Source organism: Suricata suricatta, chromosome 1, assembly GCF_006229205.1.
Source record: "Suricata suricatta isolate VVHF042 chromosome 1, meerkat_22Aug2017_6uvM2_HiC, whole genome shotgun sequence".
In the NCBI taxonomy this organism is placed as follows: domain Eukaryota; kingdom Metazoa; phylum Chordata; class Mammalia; order Carnivora; family Herpestidae; genus Suricata; species Suricata suricatta.
The window spans coordinates 106,563,317-106,584,767 of record NC_043700.1 but is presented as its reverse complement, the minus strand read 5'-3'; the positions used below and the strand labels follow the sequence as shown (position 1 = coordinate 106,584,767).

General features: G+C 38.3%; 1 protein-coding gene across 1 annotated transcript in view; it reads right to left on the bottom strand.

The window, feature by feature from the left end:
• Positions 1-21,451, bottom strand: part of ELOVL6 (ELOVL fatty acid elongase 6) — a 150,922-nt gene that overhangs the window by 57,499 nt on the left and 71,972 nt on the right. The window lies entirely within an intron of this gene.

Sequence of the window (21,451 nt, the reverse complement as noted above, 5' to 3'; positions counted from 1 at the left end):
TCTCTAAGTCAGGAGTATGGAATCCAAATATGGGACTCTTCCAGATTAAAAAGCAACTTGAGAGACTACAATTGAAGATAATAGGTAGAATTTGGGGGGCCTTTATTTGAGCAAACCAATTGCAAAAAGATATTTGTAATGAATTCAGAATATAAATCAGAAAGTTATTAGTCATAATCTTAAAAGTAGTTAATATTTATGGGTAAAATTACATGTTTTGGATTTGCTTTATAATATCCCAGGACACAAATAAAACCAAAACAATCTTAAAGGTAGAAAATGGGAACTAAATTTTTTAAAAGTAGACTCCAAACCTAATGTGGGCTTGAACTCATGACCCTGAAATCAATAGGTACATGCTATTACATGAGCTAGTCAGGGGCCCTGAGATGTAATCACATTAACAAAAAAAGGATGATGAAATACAGGGGCTCATTATTCTCTCTCTTCCTTAGTCAGGCTTACATGGAACTCTTAATCAGAAATGTACAAGCAATATGAAATAGAATCTCTAGGTCCTGCAGGCTTATTACTGTACAAAGGTAATGTAACCAGTAATGTTGATAATGCCAATAAGAACATAAACAAAAACAAAACCAAGATTCAATAGAAAGTAACGGAGGCCTTGTAAATAATTTAAACTCTAAATGAACTTCCTAAAAAAGCAGTATGTCTCTTAAAATGGATATTTCCCACTCAATTAGATTAAGAGGGAAATCATTGAAAAGTTACAAGCATAATACAAAAAGCAAAATGAGTTAACTTAAAGAGCATTATTTGCAAAATGCCTCATATTTTTCTCCCTAATGGCTGACACCTCTGGTGTGTATTGCAGACTAAAGAGGGATCTTATTAATTACACAAGAAACACACCTACTTCAATGAATGCTTGGGACTTACTTGGTGAATACCACGCAATAAAGCATTAATTACAGAAATCAACTCACAAGAGGGAATAAACCATTTCCAACTGAGGTGTACAAATACTCTTGGAAACACAAGACCTGGTACATAGGAACTACTTGATAAAATGTTCATGAATATTTATGGATTTTACAACTGTACATCATTAAATTACTTTGAGTCCTAATCACTATCTGTATTTACATGGAGAGACTCACTAAAAAACAACCACAAAATTTTATCAAGTTAATGTAAGCAATAGTCCTATGAAATCGTATATATTATTTTCTAAATTAAAAAAATTGTTATTATTCTCTAAATTGTAAAGGTAATAAAGAATGACAATTCATAGTATGATTTAGGGAGTGATTCCTACGGATGGGCATACATAGTGTCAAAAAGCTTTCTCTAATCTTCCTAATCGCTCCTATTGTAGGTAAAGCATTATCTTCATTTTATGGGCAAGCAAACAGGCTTAGAGGTGAAGTAGCCTCAGATCTCCCCATTCTCCTGTGGGAAACTTTCAGAAGGAAAAGAGCATGCCTGATGTGTTGTTATAGGCATAAGAATTCCTCAAACCCTCCTACTAAACTGCATGGTCAGTGTGTAACTGTGTAGTACACTGTTTAACTGGGAACAGACCAAGAGGAATCTCCATGGCTTCATGTTTCAATTGTCATATTTTTGGGACTTAGAGCATGTTGATCCAAACCCTGTTTACTTCCTAGAGAATACAAATTAACTATATATACTCCTGAAAGCTTTTCCTTAAGTTATCTATCATTTTTTCTCTTGCTCATTCAACCTAATTCAGAGTTTGGTTATGGTGAGAGTAATTGTATTACTTGTGGTTATGAACAAAATTAAATGGATGTCTTTATATGATCCTATCATTCTAGCCATTAAGGGGAAAATAAGGTGCCTTGAAGAATCAAGAAAAAATATAAAAATCTTCTCTCAGGATTTTTTCTTCTGTATTTCTTCAACTTTGAAATGAGAATTAGTCCTAATGCACTACTAACTTCCTGGCACAAACAGGAATGATTTTCTTTTCTACATATTTTTAAGGGTATCTTGAAAAACCTTCAATTCTATAGCCATGGCAACCAAGTCAATCAATATAGACTCAGAGAATTTGAGAATTCCAAGAGACTTTAGGGATGGAGCCAAATTTCTTTGTTCTCCAGAAGAAGGAATGGGGGATGGGGTGGGATGCTGGTGACATTAGTTTCTTAAGGTCACATAGCTTCTGTGTGATTGGCCGAAACTACCAAAAATTTGTTCAAGCAGGTAGGTAAACATAAATTGTCCAGATTATATCTGAGTCACACGGTATAATAAAAATAAGTTGCTTATTGTATACTACATAAATCTTCTACTGTGGTGAAATTCAAATATGTAATGTTTTCGGTTAAGTCAGAATTAAGCTCAGGCTTCTTCTGTGAGAGGGAGTCATCTAGTAAAGCATTAACTCTTACTTCTTCAGCTGAGAAATCAAAATGTATCATGTATAGTTGAATGTATTATGAATTTTTCCATTTAGCTTAGAATTAGGTAACATTTTTCTTTAGCAAACTGGGCAGTTTAAATGGATTCAAATTGCCTCTCCGTTCTGGCATCTCTTTTGTAAAGGTTCAATTATAATCAAGATGAATAATGACTTCCTGCTAGCCCACTTACTATTTAATGGGGACAGATGACTTCCCTAATGCTTCAATGGTAATCTAATAATACTTCATATGCTGGCAGGCCTCCATAGCTGGGTATAATGGTAACACTACATTGTTTTGTTACCAGATAATTAGCCATTTCCAGATGGTAGGGACTCTGCCTGTTTAACCAATCCTAAATGTATATCATTCAGCACCACCCCTCGCTACAGGTATTTAATACTTTCCAGAATGGTGCTTCTGTAGCAATAATTAGAAGGTAACCAACTAAGTAAAGATCACCCAGATGAAATACTGAAGTGCTTTAAGCTTGTGCTTGTATTTACCCCTTCTCCACCTTACATTTCTGTCATTGATGTGAATGAAAATCAGCCCATAACTAATAAAAACAAATAATGGCTTGATCCTTTATCCTTAGAAAGCTGGATTTCTCTATCATACTACCCTGACCTGACCCTAAACATTTCTAGGAGATATTTTTTTCTGTTCTTACCAGAGTAGCCGCTAATGATTTGTGTTTATTGTTCTAGCCAATAACACTTGTCAAAGAGTCCTTACACATTCAAATGCTTTTTTTCCCCCAACTCCTGATATTCCACTGAAACCAGGACCTAGCTTGAGTCTCTAACACTCACATCAGATCTCTGTTGGCTGACTTGTGCTCCTCCAAGAGTCAAAGGAGTTCTTTTAAGAATAGTGAAACTTCCATGTGGGTAGTGTTTCAACACAGGATAATTGCTAATGAAAAACTTGGGGAGATGGCCTGAACTCCTTTGTGCTTTAAGGACATTGCTTTGGGGGCTACCATGCACATGGAAGGTACAAGAAGTTGTGAAAATTCAAACAAAGCTTTGAGGGATACAAGAAAAGAACACCTGAACATATCATCTGCTTTTGGCTGATAGCCACCTGAGCACAGAGCTCTGAAACTCAGAAACAAATGCTAATTGGTGAGGCCACATCTCTTCTTAAGGCTCCTCCTTCAGTCTAGCTGCTGATTCAAATCAAGAAACAATTCAAGGTTCTGAAACTAATTTTATTTTATTTTATTTTTTTTCTTTTCAAGCTTCAATAGTCAATATTTTGCTACTATGTATTAAATACTGCATGGTTTGCCCAAGCTAAGATGAAACCACATCATAAATCAATAAGCATTTTGCATTTTCTTTCATTATATACTCAAAGTCATGCCTACTGCACCTCTAAACATTTCATTAAATCCAATGATACAGCAAACACTCCCCAAATAAACTTAGATTGTATTGCAATGAAACTAATTTTAAAGTCACAAACAAATTGGAGACCTGGAAACAGAAAAAAATAACACCTAGCCTTTTGCCAACAAGACATTCAGTGGATGTCAATGGTGGTCATAATCTGGTAAGAATATAGAGGAAGGTTTTCTTTTTTAAAAAATTTTTTTAATGTTTATTTTTGAGAGAGAGAGAGAGAGAGCGAGCGAGAGAGAGAGAGCATGCAAGTGAGAGAGGGGCAGACGGAAAGGGAGAAACAATCTGAAGCAGGCTCCAGGCTCTGAGCTGTCAGCGTGGAACCCAACATGGGGCTTGAACTCATGAACCCTGAGATCATGACCTGAGCCAAAGTTGGACACTTAACCCGACTGAGCCACCCCAAGGCCCCAGAAAAGTTTTCTTGAGAGGGATCCTGAAGTTGTGCTCTTGGGAGTTCTAGCCAGGGCTGTAATCTGTCATATTCTTGAGAATTGCCACCAACACTCCATATAAGCATTTTCCCACACTATATAAAATAATGGGAATTTCCAGCAGTTTTTATTTGCAAGTAAATTATAACTGGGAATCAATTCTGTCCAAAAATTCTGACAAAGAATGATTTGGAAAATGATAATGGAAATATGTCCATAGTAAATACAAAAGAATAGTGACTTTATAATTGCAAGAAAAAACCATGACTGACTAAAGGAAAGTGTGTTATTCTTTTTTAAAAAAATGTTTATTTATCTTGAGAGAGAGAGCGCACGCACGTGCACATGTGCACATGCATGCGCAAGCATGAGCAGGGCAAAGAAGGAGGGAGAGAGAGAATCTCAAGAGCATGACCTGAACCTATTAAGAGTTGGATGCTCAACGGACTGAGGACCACCAAGGTGCCCCAGAGAGGGTGTTATTCTCATCAGTTATGTTTGACCCAGGAAACCAAATAATGCATGATTTCTGAGCTTCTTTGAGTTGTAAACACCTCTTTGTGAATTTGCTTTCCTCTCAGATGTAAATTGAATGATCACAAGTTCTCCTTACTTTAAAACAAAAAAGGTGAGAACGTCAATTTTGTAATTCTGTTTTACTGTTGTAAATGCGTGTGTGTGTGTATATATATATACACACATCAAACATATCAAACATATCATTTTTCCCCCTTGTCCCTTTAAAAATTAAAAAAATTTTTTATTTATTTTTGAGAGAGAGCAAGCAGGGGAAGAGCAGAGAGAGAGGGAAACAGAGTATCCAAAGCAGGTTCTGTGCTGAGACCAGAGAGCGTAATGTGGAGCTCAAACCCACAGCTGTGAGATCATGATTCCCAACCGACTGTGCCACCATGTGCCTCTCCCTTGTCACCTTTTAAAAAATCTTAATGATTTCTATTTTCTTGTTGGCTTCCTTTTTACAACTGTAAACAGGTTCTTTCTACTTTCAAAATGTTAAAATCACATACACACACAGACCCATAAAAATGTCGTCTCTAACACTTAAATTGGCAAGATACTAATTAATGACTTGTTTTTTAAAAGATATTTTCAGTTGCTGATAAATAAAATGCTGACATCCATCCATCCCTCCACAATTTAAATGAACTGCCATCATTTTCATTTGCAGTGATTGGTATGCCACTGAGTGAAAATATAATAATAAACCAATCCCTGGGTAAGAGTAAATTCTGCCTCTGCCAATCTAGTTAGAAAGGGAAAATGAGAGTCATAGATGATAATGTCTCACAAGAATTCTGAGTAAGGAGATATTGCAGTGATGAGAAAATGCTCTGTGGAAGGTCCGACTTTGAGGTGGACCCTGTAAGGCTTTGGATGGTGGACAGAAAGAGTGGGAATTTGGGGTGGGAAGAAAGTGCCTGAGGCATGAGCTAAGCTGGGAAGGCAGGAGACCCGTTGTTTCTGTGGGGGATGGGGAGACCCAGGGAAGAAAGTCAGTTCGGAAGTGCAGATTAAAGGCTAGAGCTCTGGCAATCCGCACAGTAGAGGTTAGGACTGTACGTTCACCTCAAGGTTGCAGTAAGCTGTCAGGTGTGTGATCAGTAATTTGATATTAATAATACTTAAAGTGCAATCCTAGAACTTGTGGCTTAATCTTCCTTTTCTTTTCTTTTTTTTAAATAAATAAGAATAGGGATGCCTGGGTGGCTCAATCGGTTGAGTGTCCAACTCTTGATTTCGGCTCAGATCACAATCCCTGAGTTGTGAGATTGAGCCCTGTGTCTGGCTCCGTGTGAAGATTTTCTCCTTTTCCTTCTACCCCTGCCCACTCTCAAAAAAATAAGTAAATAAACAAATAAAAATAGGTTCACTCATGTGTATACCATCATGTGCGTGGGGGGAGAGAAAAAGGGGGAAGTGTTGGCACTTTTGTGGTCCCTGGAAAGCTAGATGGAGAAATGCTGGTTCAGCCCATGGCGAGGACTCAAAGTCCTTGAGCTGCTTGAGAATGGGCAGATGTGGCTGAGTCGGACTCTACATCGCTACGGCAACGCCCTCTGGCATGTTCCCCACAGCCCACAGTGCTGGCATCCGTGGCCAGTTCCTGAGATGGAGTGGCGTGAACTGAAGGAACTTCTCTGATGAAGAACTGCTATTCTTCACAGGACTTATTAGATGGGACCACCTTTAAGTTTTATTCACCTAAGAATGAATATTCTCTTATCCTGTGCAAACAATAACAAATCGCTAGGCCAACCCTGGCGTTGTTTCAATAAAGCCGATATTTCGTTCCGTGTCCTCAGCTGTCCTATAGAGCAAATGTCAATTTCAGTCCTAAAATATGGCATCCGAGACAGATGCAAAAATATTTTTTCTGGTTTAGAGGACATGGTTTAAAACAACTGACAGGAAAGATTCAGTATCAGTTAGGAATTAAAGATTTTGGGATTAAAAAAAAAACATAGGAAGAATTAAACTTTCTGTGACAAAGGTTAGAGTTTCTTATCTCCTCAGAAAGAGTAAAGATTGCTACCACCTCTGAATAGAAATTTTGCCAATGGTCTTGGTAGGCAAGTCTCCCTTTTCAAAGCAAACTAATAATGATCTCTGCATTGGCAAAATCATATATGGTCTCTGTTTTGGTTGAGAGTATGACTCAATTTGATTATCTGGTACTGATTGTCACTTCGAGTTAGAATTGCCCAGTAGCTTGTCTGGTGTCTTATAGTCTATCAGCTACTGATACTAGTCATGTAAAACATTAAACTCTGACCATTAAGAAAACAAGACAAAACAAAACAGTAAGATCTAAATAGGAGACAGCATGCAGAAATAGAATGCAGAAAGTGGTCCCATCAGCAATTTGCTTTCATTGTGCTAATTCCCTTAAAGAAATGCCCTTTGTTCTAAGAAAAAAGAAAGCTTTCATCTGAATTTCCAAAGAAGAAATGCTCACCCATTTAAGAAGATAATAACGAATAAAATATAATTATGAATATAGAAAGCATATGAAAATTCTGAAATGACTCCTATTAAGTAAGAGCAGTTAGTGACTCCATGCTCCAGATTAAATTTTACCTTTTAGTGTCTTAAAGCTATTAGGAAAGAGAAGTGAGGCATTAGGGATTTTTTTTTTACCTGAAAATACAGTTTTCTTGCACTGGAAGTTACACAATGTCTAATTATGAGCTTGTGTCAAGCCTGCAAGGTTTTTGTTCACTTGTTTGTAAATTTTTTTTAACACTTATTTATTTTTGAGAGAAAGAGAAAGAGCACAAGCAGACAGAGAGGGAGACACAGAATCCAAAGCACTCTGAGCTGTCAGCACAGAGCCCGATGTGGGGCTCAAACCCACAAACCGGGAAGTCATGACCTGAGCCAAAGTCGGACGCTTAATTGACTGAGCCGCCCTGGCGCCCCTGTTTGCTTGTTTTTATATCTTGTTAACTATTCGAATGGCCTGCTAGCCATAGAAATTTTAAATTAAAAATTTCATAAAATATTTAAAATATATTTTAAAAAATTAGAGTCAAGTATAGAAATGTATTTCCTGCTGTCTTCATCCTAAAGAAGCCCTGAATGTTCTGTAGAACACAGGTTTGTCTGAGAGTTGGAGTCTAAAACCAGAAGTGCAAACAACACTATAAAAAGCACGTATGGTTATTCACAATGGAGTGGAAACCAGATTTCAGGCTTTCAAGATTCAGTCCAAGTCAGACACACCATTTTCCCAGACTTAAAATCAAAATGACAGCTGCACAGAAAACTCATAACAAGCAGAAACTTATCCAAATTTATGGGGGCTTTAGACTCAAGGGCTAATCGTTTCAACCAAAAGATCATCCATTTCCATTGGAGTCTATATGACCACCTTCTCTTTATCCAGTTTCAGTTTATACTCACTGCTTCACACAGCTATACAGAAGTGAAAGAATACTATCGAGGAAAAAAAACCAACCCATGTGTTTTCATGTTAACTACTGGGTGATTAAATATACTGTTGCACTGACTTTCCCCTGGGTATAAATTCTGAAAGAGGGTTGGGGAAGCAATGAGGAATCATGTCCCCAATGCTATTTCTGGATTCGGGAGAAAATAGCTCAGAAGTGATAAAGAAAATTTCGTGGTATTGAGCTCACAGATACTTTTTGTCACCAAAATAAGATTTACATAAGAAATTAAGCCTGACTAAAGACTGACAAAGACAAAAAGAAATATATTACTAACAAGGTAGTGGAAATGACAGACTTTTTCACCCATGAGATATCTATCACTCAATTACCAAAGAAAGAACTCTTTTACTCTTGTAAATAATAATATGGCCAGATTTTTTAAAGTTTATTAATTTTGAGAGAGAGAGAGCACATGTGTGCATGCACAAGCAGGAGAGGGGCAGAGAGAGAGAGAGAGAGAGAGAGAGAGAGAGCGAGAGAGCGAGAGAGAGAGAGAGAGAGAGAGAGAGAGAGAGAGAGAGAGAGAGAGAGAGAGAGAGAGCGAGAGAGAGAGAGACTCTCAATCAGGCTCCACATGGTCAGCCACATTGTCAGTGCAAAGTTCTGCTGGGGAATGGTGGAGGGAGGGGAGCCGAACTTTCAAAGAGACACTCACTATGTGAGATCTTAACCTGAGCTGTGATCAAGTCAGTTAACTGACTGAGCCACCCAGAAGCCCCTGGTAATATTTTGATTAGGGTATTTATTCACACGGCTCCTTCAAAATCTGAATGGTCCTTCGGTAATATAAAATAAGGTTTGAAGACTTTAACTTTGAGAACTCTGGGTAATGGGTAAAGTTTGCTTATGAGTTGGATTGTATTGCTTTTCTATTTTTAAATTTTTTAATGTTTATTTATTTTTGAGAGAGAGAAAGAGAGAGAGAGAGAGACAGAGGGTGAGCGGGGGAAGGGCAGAGAGAGAGGGAGACAGAGAATTTGAAGCAGGCTCCAGGCTCTAGGCTGTCAGCACAGAGCCCGATGAGGGTCTTGAACTCACAACTGTGAGATCACGACCTAACCCGAAGTCAGACGCTTAACTGAGCTGCCAGGCTCCTCAGATTGTATTGCTTTCTCATTGTTGTGGCAATAAATTCCCACAAATTTAATGGCTTAAAAAACATGATTACTTTACAGTTCCAGAGGTCAGGAATGAATCTTAGGGGCTAACCTCAAGGTGTACCCAGGTTGCATTCCTTCTGGAGGTTCTAGGGGGCGATCTGTTTCCTTCCTTCCCTTTTCCAGCATCCAGAGGCCACCTGGCTTTCTCCATATTCAAAATGCATTGCTCCAACCTCTTTTCCATGGACACACCACCTTCTCTGACTCTGCTTTAATCACCCTATCACCTCTCTGATGCTGATCTTTAAGTCTTAAAGATTCTTGTGATTACTTCGGGTCCAAAAGATAATCCAGGCCCACACCCTGGAAAGAAAGGTTCTCCAGTTTTAAGGATTTCATGTGACTGTATTGGGCTAACCCACATATTCCAGAATAATTTCATCTCCAATTCCTTAACCTAATCACATCTGCAGTCTCTTTTGCTGTATAAGATAAACATATTCACAAATCCCAGGGATTAAATTAAAACATGAACATCTTTGGGGGACTCTTATTCATTTTGCCACAGGGATTAACCTAAATAATAATAAGGTCTAAAGGCACTTTTCTGCTGTAACTCATAGGGGAAAGCCCTACTAGAGGGCACACCTTTATTCTCTATTCTTGATTTTTTAGATCCAAAGCCAGTCTCTTTCCTCTGTCAAGAAAGCACTTTAAACCACAAGGGGCTAAGAGTCACACTGTTTCGGATTGTCCTGAAGCCACTCATAGGTATATAAACTCACAAATGTCAGTACTTGAACTCTTAGTAGTAACGTGTGGTTTATCATATGCCTTACAATGGAGTAGGCAACAAAGCCTGGAATTTCTAGTAAAATATATAGTTTGTGAGAAATGACTAATTTATTCAATTTATTCCAACTGCGACAAGTTCTAAATTGCCATTTTTATATTCTTTGTTGACAACAAAGATTATTTGGGTTGTGACTATCGTCTGCATTTTAATCTGAAAATATAGGCTACAGGTTACATCCAGTACATTTTCCTATTTGTGGCAATCCCGTTGATTTAGGCTTTATCACTCTTACTGTTAAATCTTCATCTCAGAAGTCTTCATCCCAAGCGGCTGATGAGCAGCAGCATTTGATGCAGATGGTAGCTCCTTTCCTGTAACACTTTCTTCCCTTGGTTTCTGGGACACTATTTTTCTTATTTCTTCCACAACTTCACTATCTGCTCCTTTTTCATCCTCTTTTGCTAGTTCTTTTCACCTCCCCAATATTTAAACTTTCAAGGGTTTCTAGGGCTCAATCTATGGACTTTTTTTTTTAAATCTATACCAGTGGTTCACAATGCTGTCCCTCAGACGATACTTGGCAATGACTGGAATCATTTTTGCTTTTCACAACTGGATGGAGGCTGGCTATTGGGATCTAGTATGTAGAGGCCCTGGATGTGTGCCGTTCAACTCTCCACAACAAAGGCTGAGCCAGCACTAAGTGTCAACAGTCCTAAGGCTGAGGAACTCTGGACAAGAGACATATAAAGAAGGATATTAATAAAAGAGAAATCGGAAAACTCGAGATGCAACACAGCTTCAAACACCACACTTACTGGTTGGGATGATGTCACTTATGCCTCAGATACACTCAGGCTGATTCCAAGCACAGAGTAAACTTCTCATTTCGAGTCAGCAATTCAATTTAAGATGGAAGACAAGACAAAACAACTAATTTGGGTCAATTTTTCCCTCCTGATTCTGGAATTAGGTTCACTTCTATCTGCAGTGGAAACACCAGCCTGAAAGACTTGAATGATCAATTCTTACAAACTCTATATCCATTACAATGCTTTCCTTGTCATGAAGGCCATCCAGAAATGTACTTTATAGTATCTCTCTCGGTGAAAGGAATAATCTGAAATGAAGATTAGACATTGCCAACACAACCCCCTGCCCCACACACAGAATTCAAGTTCTTCTTGATTCCAGTTGTTTTCAGTCCTCTCTTTACTAACCAATCCTATGCTATAAGATAATTCCACGATAGCCAATCCTAATTTAGTTCCAGATGGGGCAATGCCATAAAAATACATTAGACTATAAGAACTTAACAACTGTTATGTAGATCTTATACGTTCTTACCCACTCTCTGCTAAATCATTAAAATGTGACAAGGTGATAACAATAAAGGTTTGTATGACCTAAATGTTTTAAAATTAAGAGTCGGAAAAGTTCTATTTTCTCTCAGGATTATACACAGAAAACAGGTATGCTCACGTGCCAAAGTGTGCCCAACGGGATCTCTCAGGATTATACACAGAAAACAGGTATGCTCACGTGCCAAAGTGTGCCGAACGAGATCAGTTGCACCGTTTTCTAAATTTTAGAACAAATTATTAATTATTTTTATTAGCTACTCTCAGGCCTTTGCTCCCTGACATTTCTGGCACGTTAAGAGACACTGATTCACCTCTGATGATTATGTACAAAGCCGAACAAGTGAAACAGGAAGCTGTTCTCTGTAATGTTCACATCATGTGTTTCGACAGGGGACCAGAGTGAAATCCAACAGATAGTGTCCAAAGCTGGTTTAGGAAGCTTTTATATTTATATCTGTTTACATCATTTCTCACAAAGACTTTCACTTTGCTTCTTCCCTGTGCCCCTCCTCCAAAGGTTCAAAGCTAAAAAATATTATAAAAAGATTTGGGGAGAAAATGTGTATGACTAAAAGTCTCAAGATCTGTTAGAAACTTCAGAAATTAAGAGCATAGCTTCTGTTTAACTAGAGAATGAAGGAGAAATTCGTGTTATTTAAGTTTCTTTTTACTACTAGGTTGTGAGACACAAATAACCTCTTTTTTTACTTGTTTTACAGAGGAGTCCTGGGACACAACTAAGGCACAGCTGGGATTTATCAAACATGGGTTCTGATGAAAGAGATTCTTGAGAGAACACTGCCCACTGCATCTTTTCTTCAGTCAGCCTCAGAAGAAAGTGAAAATGCTTAAGGAGAAAAGAGTGCATCTGACTCATGGATTCTTTGAAAGCCTGAAGGCTGATGAGCTTCCCATCTTAAGAGCATTCCCTTTGGGATATGCAGTAGAAGGGACTGTGTCCTTCAGACTGTTCGCGGTGGCATGCTATGGCAACAGAGAGCAGGCACTCTAAATAGTAAGCCCCAGCATTTCCTTTTACTGTTCTCTTTTCTACTTTTCTTATTTGTCAAGACTGATTTCCTGAGCAACACATCTGAGAATATTGAAAGAATAGTTTTCACTCAGCCATGCTTACCCAGAAAGATTTCCCACCAAAGGAAAGAAATTAGTTTAAAAAAAAAAAAAAAGAATAAAGGATTGACCTGTGTTTACTCAAGATATGTCCTTTAATCAAAAGCATTGTTGAGCCAAGTTGAGAAATACTAGATGCAGGGGGCTACAGCGACATTTAGAAGTATTTACTGAACACCCACTGGTCTCAGCTATCTACACAAATCCCTGCTGCAGGAACTTACTGGTCCGTAATAGACCCAAAGTTGAAGGCTGCCTTGGAATGCACAACTGTGCATTACTCCAGACCAGTAAAATAGAGTATGTTTCAATTTGGTCAAATAATAAAGTTTTAAACTGAACACTCACTATATAACAGGCACTGTTCTTAGTGTTCCATGCAATTAATATATATGTCTCACGTATCTTTTAAAAAAGATTTTGAAAGTTTATTTTAAGAGAGAGAGAGAGAGAGAGAATGCCAAGCAGGCTCCATGTTGTCAGTGCAAAGCCTGATGTGGGGCTTGAACTCAGGAATGGTGAGATTATGATCTGAGCCAAGATCAAGAGTTGTACACTTAACTGACTGAGACACCCAGGCACCCCCTTTTTTTTCCTTTGAAAGCTGAAAGAATTCTACAAATTAATCTGAATTCAATTCTTAAAAAAAAAATGGAAACATGATTGATTAGGCCCCTAGTGAGGCTGCTCTTGAAGAAGCATATGGGATATGGGAAATGTTGGGATAGCACACTGTCCAATCTTTACTTCTTGCTGACCAGAGACTAATGTATTGCTTTTCAATAGAACTGTTTGCATAAAGTATGCAAAAGACAGAATAGACAGGTATGAAAATGTGACTGGCACCCCATAGCATCACTTTCCACCTGATAACTGTACTCTCGTCTGCCAACAATAGAATCTGCGTTCACTGACACATTTCAAGGCAAATTCTGTGAAAGGCCAAGCCTAATCTGAAATCAAAATAATGACCACAAAACATCTATAATTGTACAATTCTAAGATATCATTTGATGACTATTAATAGGCAAAGAAGACAGTGATAATACCTGATTCAGGAGAGGATACAGTGACTCAAGACTTGCTGATGGGCAGGTAAATGACATATCTCTTGGAAAGACTTATCAAGAGTGTTTTAAAAAAAATTATATCTTTTAATCCTGCAATTCCAGTTCAAGGAATCTGTCTAAGGCAAACAATATTAAATATGGTAAAGGCAAGAAAATCACTGAGTACAACAATGAAAAAGTAGACTAAATCACTAAGAGTCAGGGATATACTGTGGCAATAGTCACTTGAAAGACTATTGTACAGCCATTAAAGTCATGTAAAAGGTGTGTGATTTTAATAACTGCAGGAGATAAAAGCAGAATGGGATAATTGAAAGAAACTCCCCTCACCCCCCCCCCACCAAATTTATGGGAGTTATTACAGGGAGACAGGGTTCTGCATGCTTCTTTTCTCCAATTTGTTTTTATGTATTAAAATTATTTTTCTGGATTAATAATGAAAAAGATTTTATAAATAAAATTAAATGATAATGTTTTATATTTCTTAAAGAACAAAATGCTAACAAACACACGAAGCATTTTGGTGGTGGTTCATGTATATTATGTAAAATTACACACATTTTATTCCACACACTTCTGTCACTCACCATCACACCTACTGGAGTCACCAAGACATGAGTTTCAATCCTGGCTGCCACATACTGGTTTTGTGATCTTGATTTATATATATATATATATAAATCTTGATATATATATATTTGTGTATATATATATATATATATATATATATATATATATATAAGTTTATTTATTTATTTTTGAAAGAGAGAGAGAGAGAGAAAGAGAGGGGGGAGACCGAGAATTCCAAGCAGGTTCTGCTCTGTCAGCACAGAGCTCAATGTGGGGCTCATATTCATGAACCATGAGATCATGACCTGAGCCAAAATCCAGAGTCACAGGCTTAACCAACTGAGCCACCCAGCTGCCTCTAGGATCTTGATCTTGGAAAAATTACATTTTACCTGCTTCAGTGTCCTCACTGAAAAAAAAAAAGGAAAATATTTGTTTTTCTTAGGCTTATTGTAAATCATCAAAATATTGGACTTGTTAGCATCTGATGCAATGTTTAGTAATCAATACATTAGTACCTAATTACTAATTACTATAAGGAAAAAAAAGACCTTATAAGATTAGAATCAAATGCAAAATCAGGCTGGTTGTGTCTTTATGGCTAAAGGCATTTCAGATTCAATTGAGTCATTCTGACACCAGCAGTGCTGTGAAGTTGAAGCTGATGCTGTGTGAGTACTTCAAAAAGCAATAAACCAACAGACTAGCACAATCCAAGTTTGTAGGTAACAAGAGCTTTTATGAAAACAAGTCATTTTGATAACTCAACTAGGATATGGAGAGTGATAACACCACAAAACAATCATTTAAACACTTTATTCTCATAAAAATCTGTAGACAGGATGCAGGACATAAGTTTCTTAGATGGCACACGCAGGTAACTTTTGAACTGAGCTGAAAAGTACTGGCCCACCTAACAGCAGTCTATTTAGGAACAGTAACCATTAAAAAGTGGCTATAAATGAGTCTTCTAAATTAGATATTTCTAAAATAAAATGAAAATAAAACTGTTATGGGTAGATATCCTTTTTTTTTTTTGCTGACCTATTTAAGGAAGAAGAAAAAAATGGTCCCTTTTATAGTCTTTTAATTACTAAGGTGGCAGCAAAAAAAAAGAATTCAATTTAACCATTTGGTTGATTTATGTGGCAGCTAAAAGGTCCAAGGAATGTTATGACATTAATGTTGTACATTGGTCATTCTTTTCGCAACTTACAATATTTCTACAATAAAAAAGGTTGACTGCAGCAAGTCTGATAAGATGAGGTCGATCACGCAACCAAGCAAGTGGAGAAGATAGTACTATGTTGTGAAGTCGTGTGCTGCCTTGGAGGGAGAGGGGGAAAAGCAAACCTGGCCACAAGGTGAAGGTTTGATTGGATCTAGATTTGTGAAACTAATGATGTCAGCAGACATTCAAAGGATGTAGACATGGATACAGGATACAGATATGGTGTTTTCTGATTATTCCAGACCAGCCAGGGCCAAGAATCTGCCTTCAATCCCACACGTCTGGCATTGGTGAACCTGACTGATCACGAGCTATTTGACTTGAAGAGCACCTTTCCTCTTGGTTGACAATAAGCTAACAATCGTGGGGCAATTTCTCCTACTGCCTTTTGCCCAGGATTTTCCTTAGACCTTTACAAGAAAAGTGATCTGCCAAGGGAATTTAAGTAAGTCAAAAGATGGCTGAGATTATGAAAGTGCTTTGGGAAGTTTCTCTTTTCAGCATCATCATTTGGCTCCTATTGGCTATTGGGAGCAGTGAGTGGGCAGCAAGAGCTAAACCCAGATTTTCAGAAGCACTGAACTTCACTCACCTACACAGTTACGGAGCAGAGAGTTCTGTGTGGTGGTTCTCAGTAGGAAGTACCTCCAACAGGAGAATTTAATAATAAGAATAGCATGTGGCGGTAGGAGCCAAGATGGTGGAGAAGAAGGGAGCTCTGTAAACATCAATGAACTGAGAAAGACATTAGTCTTATCTGCAAGAGTGGAAGGAGAAAATACAGACCCCAGAAAGAAGATAACCTCAAAGATGCCTGAGTGAGTGACTATGAACTGGGGAGATTGGAAAACAGGCCAGCCTGAGAGGGGCAGGGGGGGTGGAAGCCCCAGTCCAACATGGGGAAAGCATGCTGAGCCCGAGAGACAAAGGGATGAGAAAGAGAAACTGAACATGCTTATAGTACTGTCTCTAGAGAAGATATTAAAAACATTTAACCCCACACAGAGAGAAAAACTGTCACTCCATATATAACCGCTGGGCAGCCCGACACCTGAACCAGGGTGACACAAGGGAAAAACAGCCCCCACCCTTGCGTGATCCTGGCAGGGAGCTGGCAGCAGCAGCAGCTGCTGGAACGGGAGTGCGCACTTCGGCCTAGGCTGCAGCTGTGGGAGCGAGACACACACCTCATTTCCAAAGCTCATCTCCCCTCCAGCAATGGCTGAGCGATTCCCGAATCCTGGGTGCCAACAGCCACCCCTATGTGATCCCAGCAGGGAGAAGGCAGTGGCAGCACTTCGGCTGCGACTGCGCGCACCTCGTTTGAGGCAGCGCAACCCCACCTCCCTGCCTCACCTCCGCAGCAGTAGCAGCACACAAATCCCTGCCAGCACCAAGAGAAACTGCTCCCTCCTCCTCCAAGATCCCAGCTTAGAAACCAGCTGCCAAAGAGAGTACATCTCATCTGTGGTAGCATAAAAGTGCCTGGACTAGGATTTTGAAGCCAGGCGGGCTTGCAAAATACAGCTTGGCTCAGCCGGGGCACAAGTAGATCTTACTCCTAAGAGTGGCCTGAAGTGCTTAGTTCCAAATGAGGATGGGGCACCGCCATTCATCTCACTGCAACCACCACTGCGGAGCCTCCGAGAGCAGCCCCCGAGACCTACCGACACCAAACCACACCTATCCAATAGGGTAAGCTGCTGCTTTTCTGCACTTATTTTTTTATTATTCTTACCTTTTTTACTTTTTTTTTCTTTTTTTTAATTTTTACTATTTATTTTCATTTTTCCTTTCTCCTTCTTTTTTCTTTCTCTTGCCATTCAGATATATTCTCCCTTATCTCATCCTTACCTTTCCCCTTGACTGGTTGTACACTTTTAGATTGTCCACTGTCCTTTCTTGTCTCTGCCCCCTTTGTTTTTATCTTCTCTTCTTTTCTTCTCTTTCCTCTCCCTTCCTTTTCTTCTTTTACCCCTTAATTAGATTGTTTCATTTATCTGTGTGTATGCATGCTTCTGTTCCCTGTGTGTTTGTTTGTCTGTTTTACATTTAAAACAAACCAAAGTACGCATGACGGAGAGTCCCAAATATCACTAAGTAGGGAAATAAAATAATCAAAGGCACAACAAGAGAAACTGAGAGATACCAATAAAAGAACATTTCCTGAAACGACAGGCCTTGGACAGTCAATAAGCCTCCGTTAACAGAGCAATACTAACAGGTGCACAGTGTACAATGAGCTTTTAAAACTGACAAGAGACAGAAAACTACCCAAAATGACAAAAAGAAAAAACTTTCCCATAAAGAAACTCGAGGAAGAAGTCAAACCACAGAACTCCTCAAAATAGATCTAAGCAACATAACTGAAAAAGAATTTAAAACAAATGTCATAAAATTAATCACTGGGATTGAAAAAAGCATCAGAAGCTACTGATACAATGATTAGGGACTTTCAAAGTAGGTGTGACAAATTAAAAAAGGCTATAAATGAGATGAATAATAAAATAGAGGTGGTCACCTCACAGATTGAAGAGGTAGAGAGAAGAATAGGTGAAATAAAAGACACAGTTTTAGCAAAAGTGAAAGCCAAACAGAGAGAGAGAGAGTGAGAAATTGATCCAGGAGCAGGAAAGGAGAATTCGAGACCTGAGTGATACAATCAAACGAAACAATATCCATATCATAGGAATTCCTGAAGAGGAAGAAAGAGACAAAGGTCCTAAAGGGGTACTATACCAAATTATCACTGAGAATTTCCCAAATCTGGGGAAAGAAACAGACATTCAAATTCAAGAGTCACAAACACCCCATAAAGATGAATCAACATTTAGCATGACATATCATAGTGAAACTGGCAAAATATAAAGATAAAGAGAGAATTCTGATAGCAGCCAGGGATAAAAGGTCCCTAACATACAAAGGGAAACCTATCAAGAGTGGTTGCAGACCGATCTAATGAAACTTGGCAGGCCAGGAAGGAATGGCAGGAAATCTCCAATGTGATGAACAGAAAAAACATGCAGCCAAGAATCCTTTATCCAGCAAGCCTGTCATTCAAAGTAGAAGGAGGGATATAGGTGTTCCCAAATAAAAACCAATTGAGAGAATTCATGATGACCAAACCAGCCCTAAAATAAATCTGAAGAGGGACTCTATGAGGGAAATGTTGCAAAGAATACAAGGTGCCAGAGACATCACTACAAACATGAATTCTACGGAGAACATAATGAAGCTAAGCCCACATTTCTCAATAATAATACTGAATGTAAATGGATTGAATGCTCCAACCAAATGACACAGGGTAGCAAAATGGATAAAAAACCAAAGTCCATCTATTTACTGTCTATAAGAGACTCATTTTAGACCTGAACAAACCTTCAGATTGAAAGTAAGGGGATGGAGAAAGATCTATCATGTGACTGGAAGCCAAAAGAAAGCCGAGGTAGCCATACTTATATCAGGCAAACTGGACTTTAAAGTAAAGGCAGTAACAAAAGATGAAGAGGGACATTATATAATAATTAAGGGGCCTATCCATCAGGAAGAGCTGGCAAGTATAACATTTATGCACCAAATTCAGGAGCGCCAAATACATAAAACAACTAATCACAGACAGAAACAATCTCATTTATAAGACTGTGCTAATTGCAGGGGACATTAATCTCCACTGACAGCAATGGATAGATCAACCAGACAGAAAATCACTAAAGAAACAATGGACCTGAACGACAGATTGGAACAGATGGAATTGACAGATATATTTAGAACTCTGCATCCTGAAGTTAGGAAATTCAACTTCTTCTCAAATGCACATGGCACATTCTCCAAGATAGATCACATAAAGCAGCCCTCCATAAATATAAAAATGAGTTGAGATCATACAATGCCCACTTTCAGATCACAATGCTATGAAACTTGAAATTAGCCACAGGAAAAAGTCTAGAAAACCTCCAAAAATGTGGAGGTTAAAAACCACCCTACCAAAAAATGAGTGGGCTAATCAGGCAATTAGAGAAGAAATTAAAAAATATATGGAAACAAATAAAAATGAAAATACAACAATCCACTCTCTGGGATGCAGCAAACGCAGTCTTAAGAGGAAAGTATATTGTGTTCCAGGCCTATTTCAACAAACTAGAAAAAGCACAAATTCAAAATCTAACAGAGCACCTAATGGAACTAGAAGGGGAACAGCTAGAGCACCCCAAACCTAGCAGAAGAAAAGAAATAATAAAGATCAGGGCAGATATAAACAATATAGAATCCAAAAAAACAGTTGGGCAGATCAATGAAACCAAGAGTTGGTTCTTTGAAAAAATAAACAAAATTGATAAACCTCTACCCAGGCTCCTTAGAAAGGAAATAGAGAGCACCCAGATAGACAAAATCATGAATGAAAATGGATATATTATAACAAATCCCTTAGAAATAAAAGCAATCATTAGAGATTACTATGAAAACTATATGCCAACAAACAGGACAGCCTAGAAGAAATGGACAAATTCCTAAACATACATGCACTACCAATATCAAATGAGAAGAGATAGAAAGCATGAATACACTGGTAACTAGTGAAGAAATCAAATCATTATCAAAAATCTCCCAATAAATAAGACCCCAGGGCCAGACGTCTTCCCAGGGGAATTCTACCAGACATTTAAAGCAGAGCTCATACCCATTCTTCTCAAACTATTATAAAAAATAGAAATAGAAGGAAAACTTCCAAACTCATTCTACGAAGCCAGCATCACCTTGATACCCAAACCAGTCAGAGACCCAGCAAAAAAGAGAACTACAGACCAATATCCTTAATGAATACAGATGCAAAAATACTCAGCAAGATACTGGCAAATCGAATTCAACAGCATATTAAAAAAAATCCATCATGATCCAGTGGGATTCATTCCGGGGTTACAGGGCTGGTTCAATATTCGCAAATCCATCAATGTGATCCATCACATTAACAAAATAAAAGATAAAAACCATATGATCCTGCCAATAGATGCAGAAAAAACATTTGACAAGATCCAGCACCCTTTCTTAATAAAAACCCTTGAGAAAGTCGGGATAGAAGGAACTTACTTACACATTATAAAAGCCATTTATGAAAAGCCCACAGCTAATATCATCCTCAATGGGGAAAAACTGAGAGCTTTCCCCCTGAGATCAGGAACACGACAGGAATGTCCACTCTCACCACTGTGGTTTAACATAGTGCTGGAAGTCCTAGCATCAGCAATCAGACAACAAAAGGAAATAAAAAGCATCAGTTTCAGGAAAGAAGAAGTGAAACTTTCACTTTTCTCAGATGACATGATACTCTGCATGGAAAACCCGATCACCAGAAGCCTTCTAGAACTGATCAATGAATTCCGTAAAGTTGCAGGATACAAAGTCAATGTACAGAAATTGGTTGCATTCCTATACATCAATAATGAAGCAGCGGAAAGAGAAATCAAGAAACTGATCCCATTCACAATTGCACGAAATACCTAGGAGTAAACCTAACCAAGGATGTAAGAGCTATATGATGAAAACTATAGAAAACTTATGAAAGAAATTGAAGAAGACACCAAGAAATGGAAAAACATTCCATTCTCATGGATCGGAAGAATAAACATTGTGAAAATGTCATTACTACCCAAAGCAATCTACACATTCAATGCAATCCCCATCAAAACTGCACCAGTGTTCTTCTCAAAGCTAGAACAAGCTATCCTCAAATTCCTAGGGCACCACAAGACCCCGAATAGCCTAAGTGATATTGAAGAAGAAAACCAAAACGGGAGGCATCACAATCCCAGACTTTAGCCTCTACTACAAACCTGTCATCATCAAGACAGTATGGTATTGGCACAAAAACAGACACATAACCCAGTGGAATAGAATAGACAACCCAGAACTGGGCTCACAAATATACAGCCAATTAATTTTTGACAAAGCAGGAAAGAGTATCCCATGGAAAAAAGACTGCCT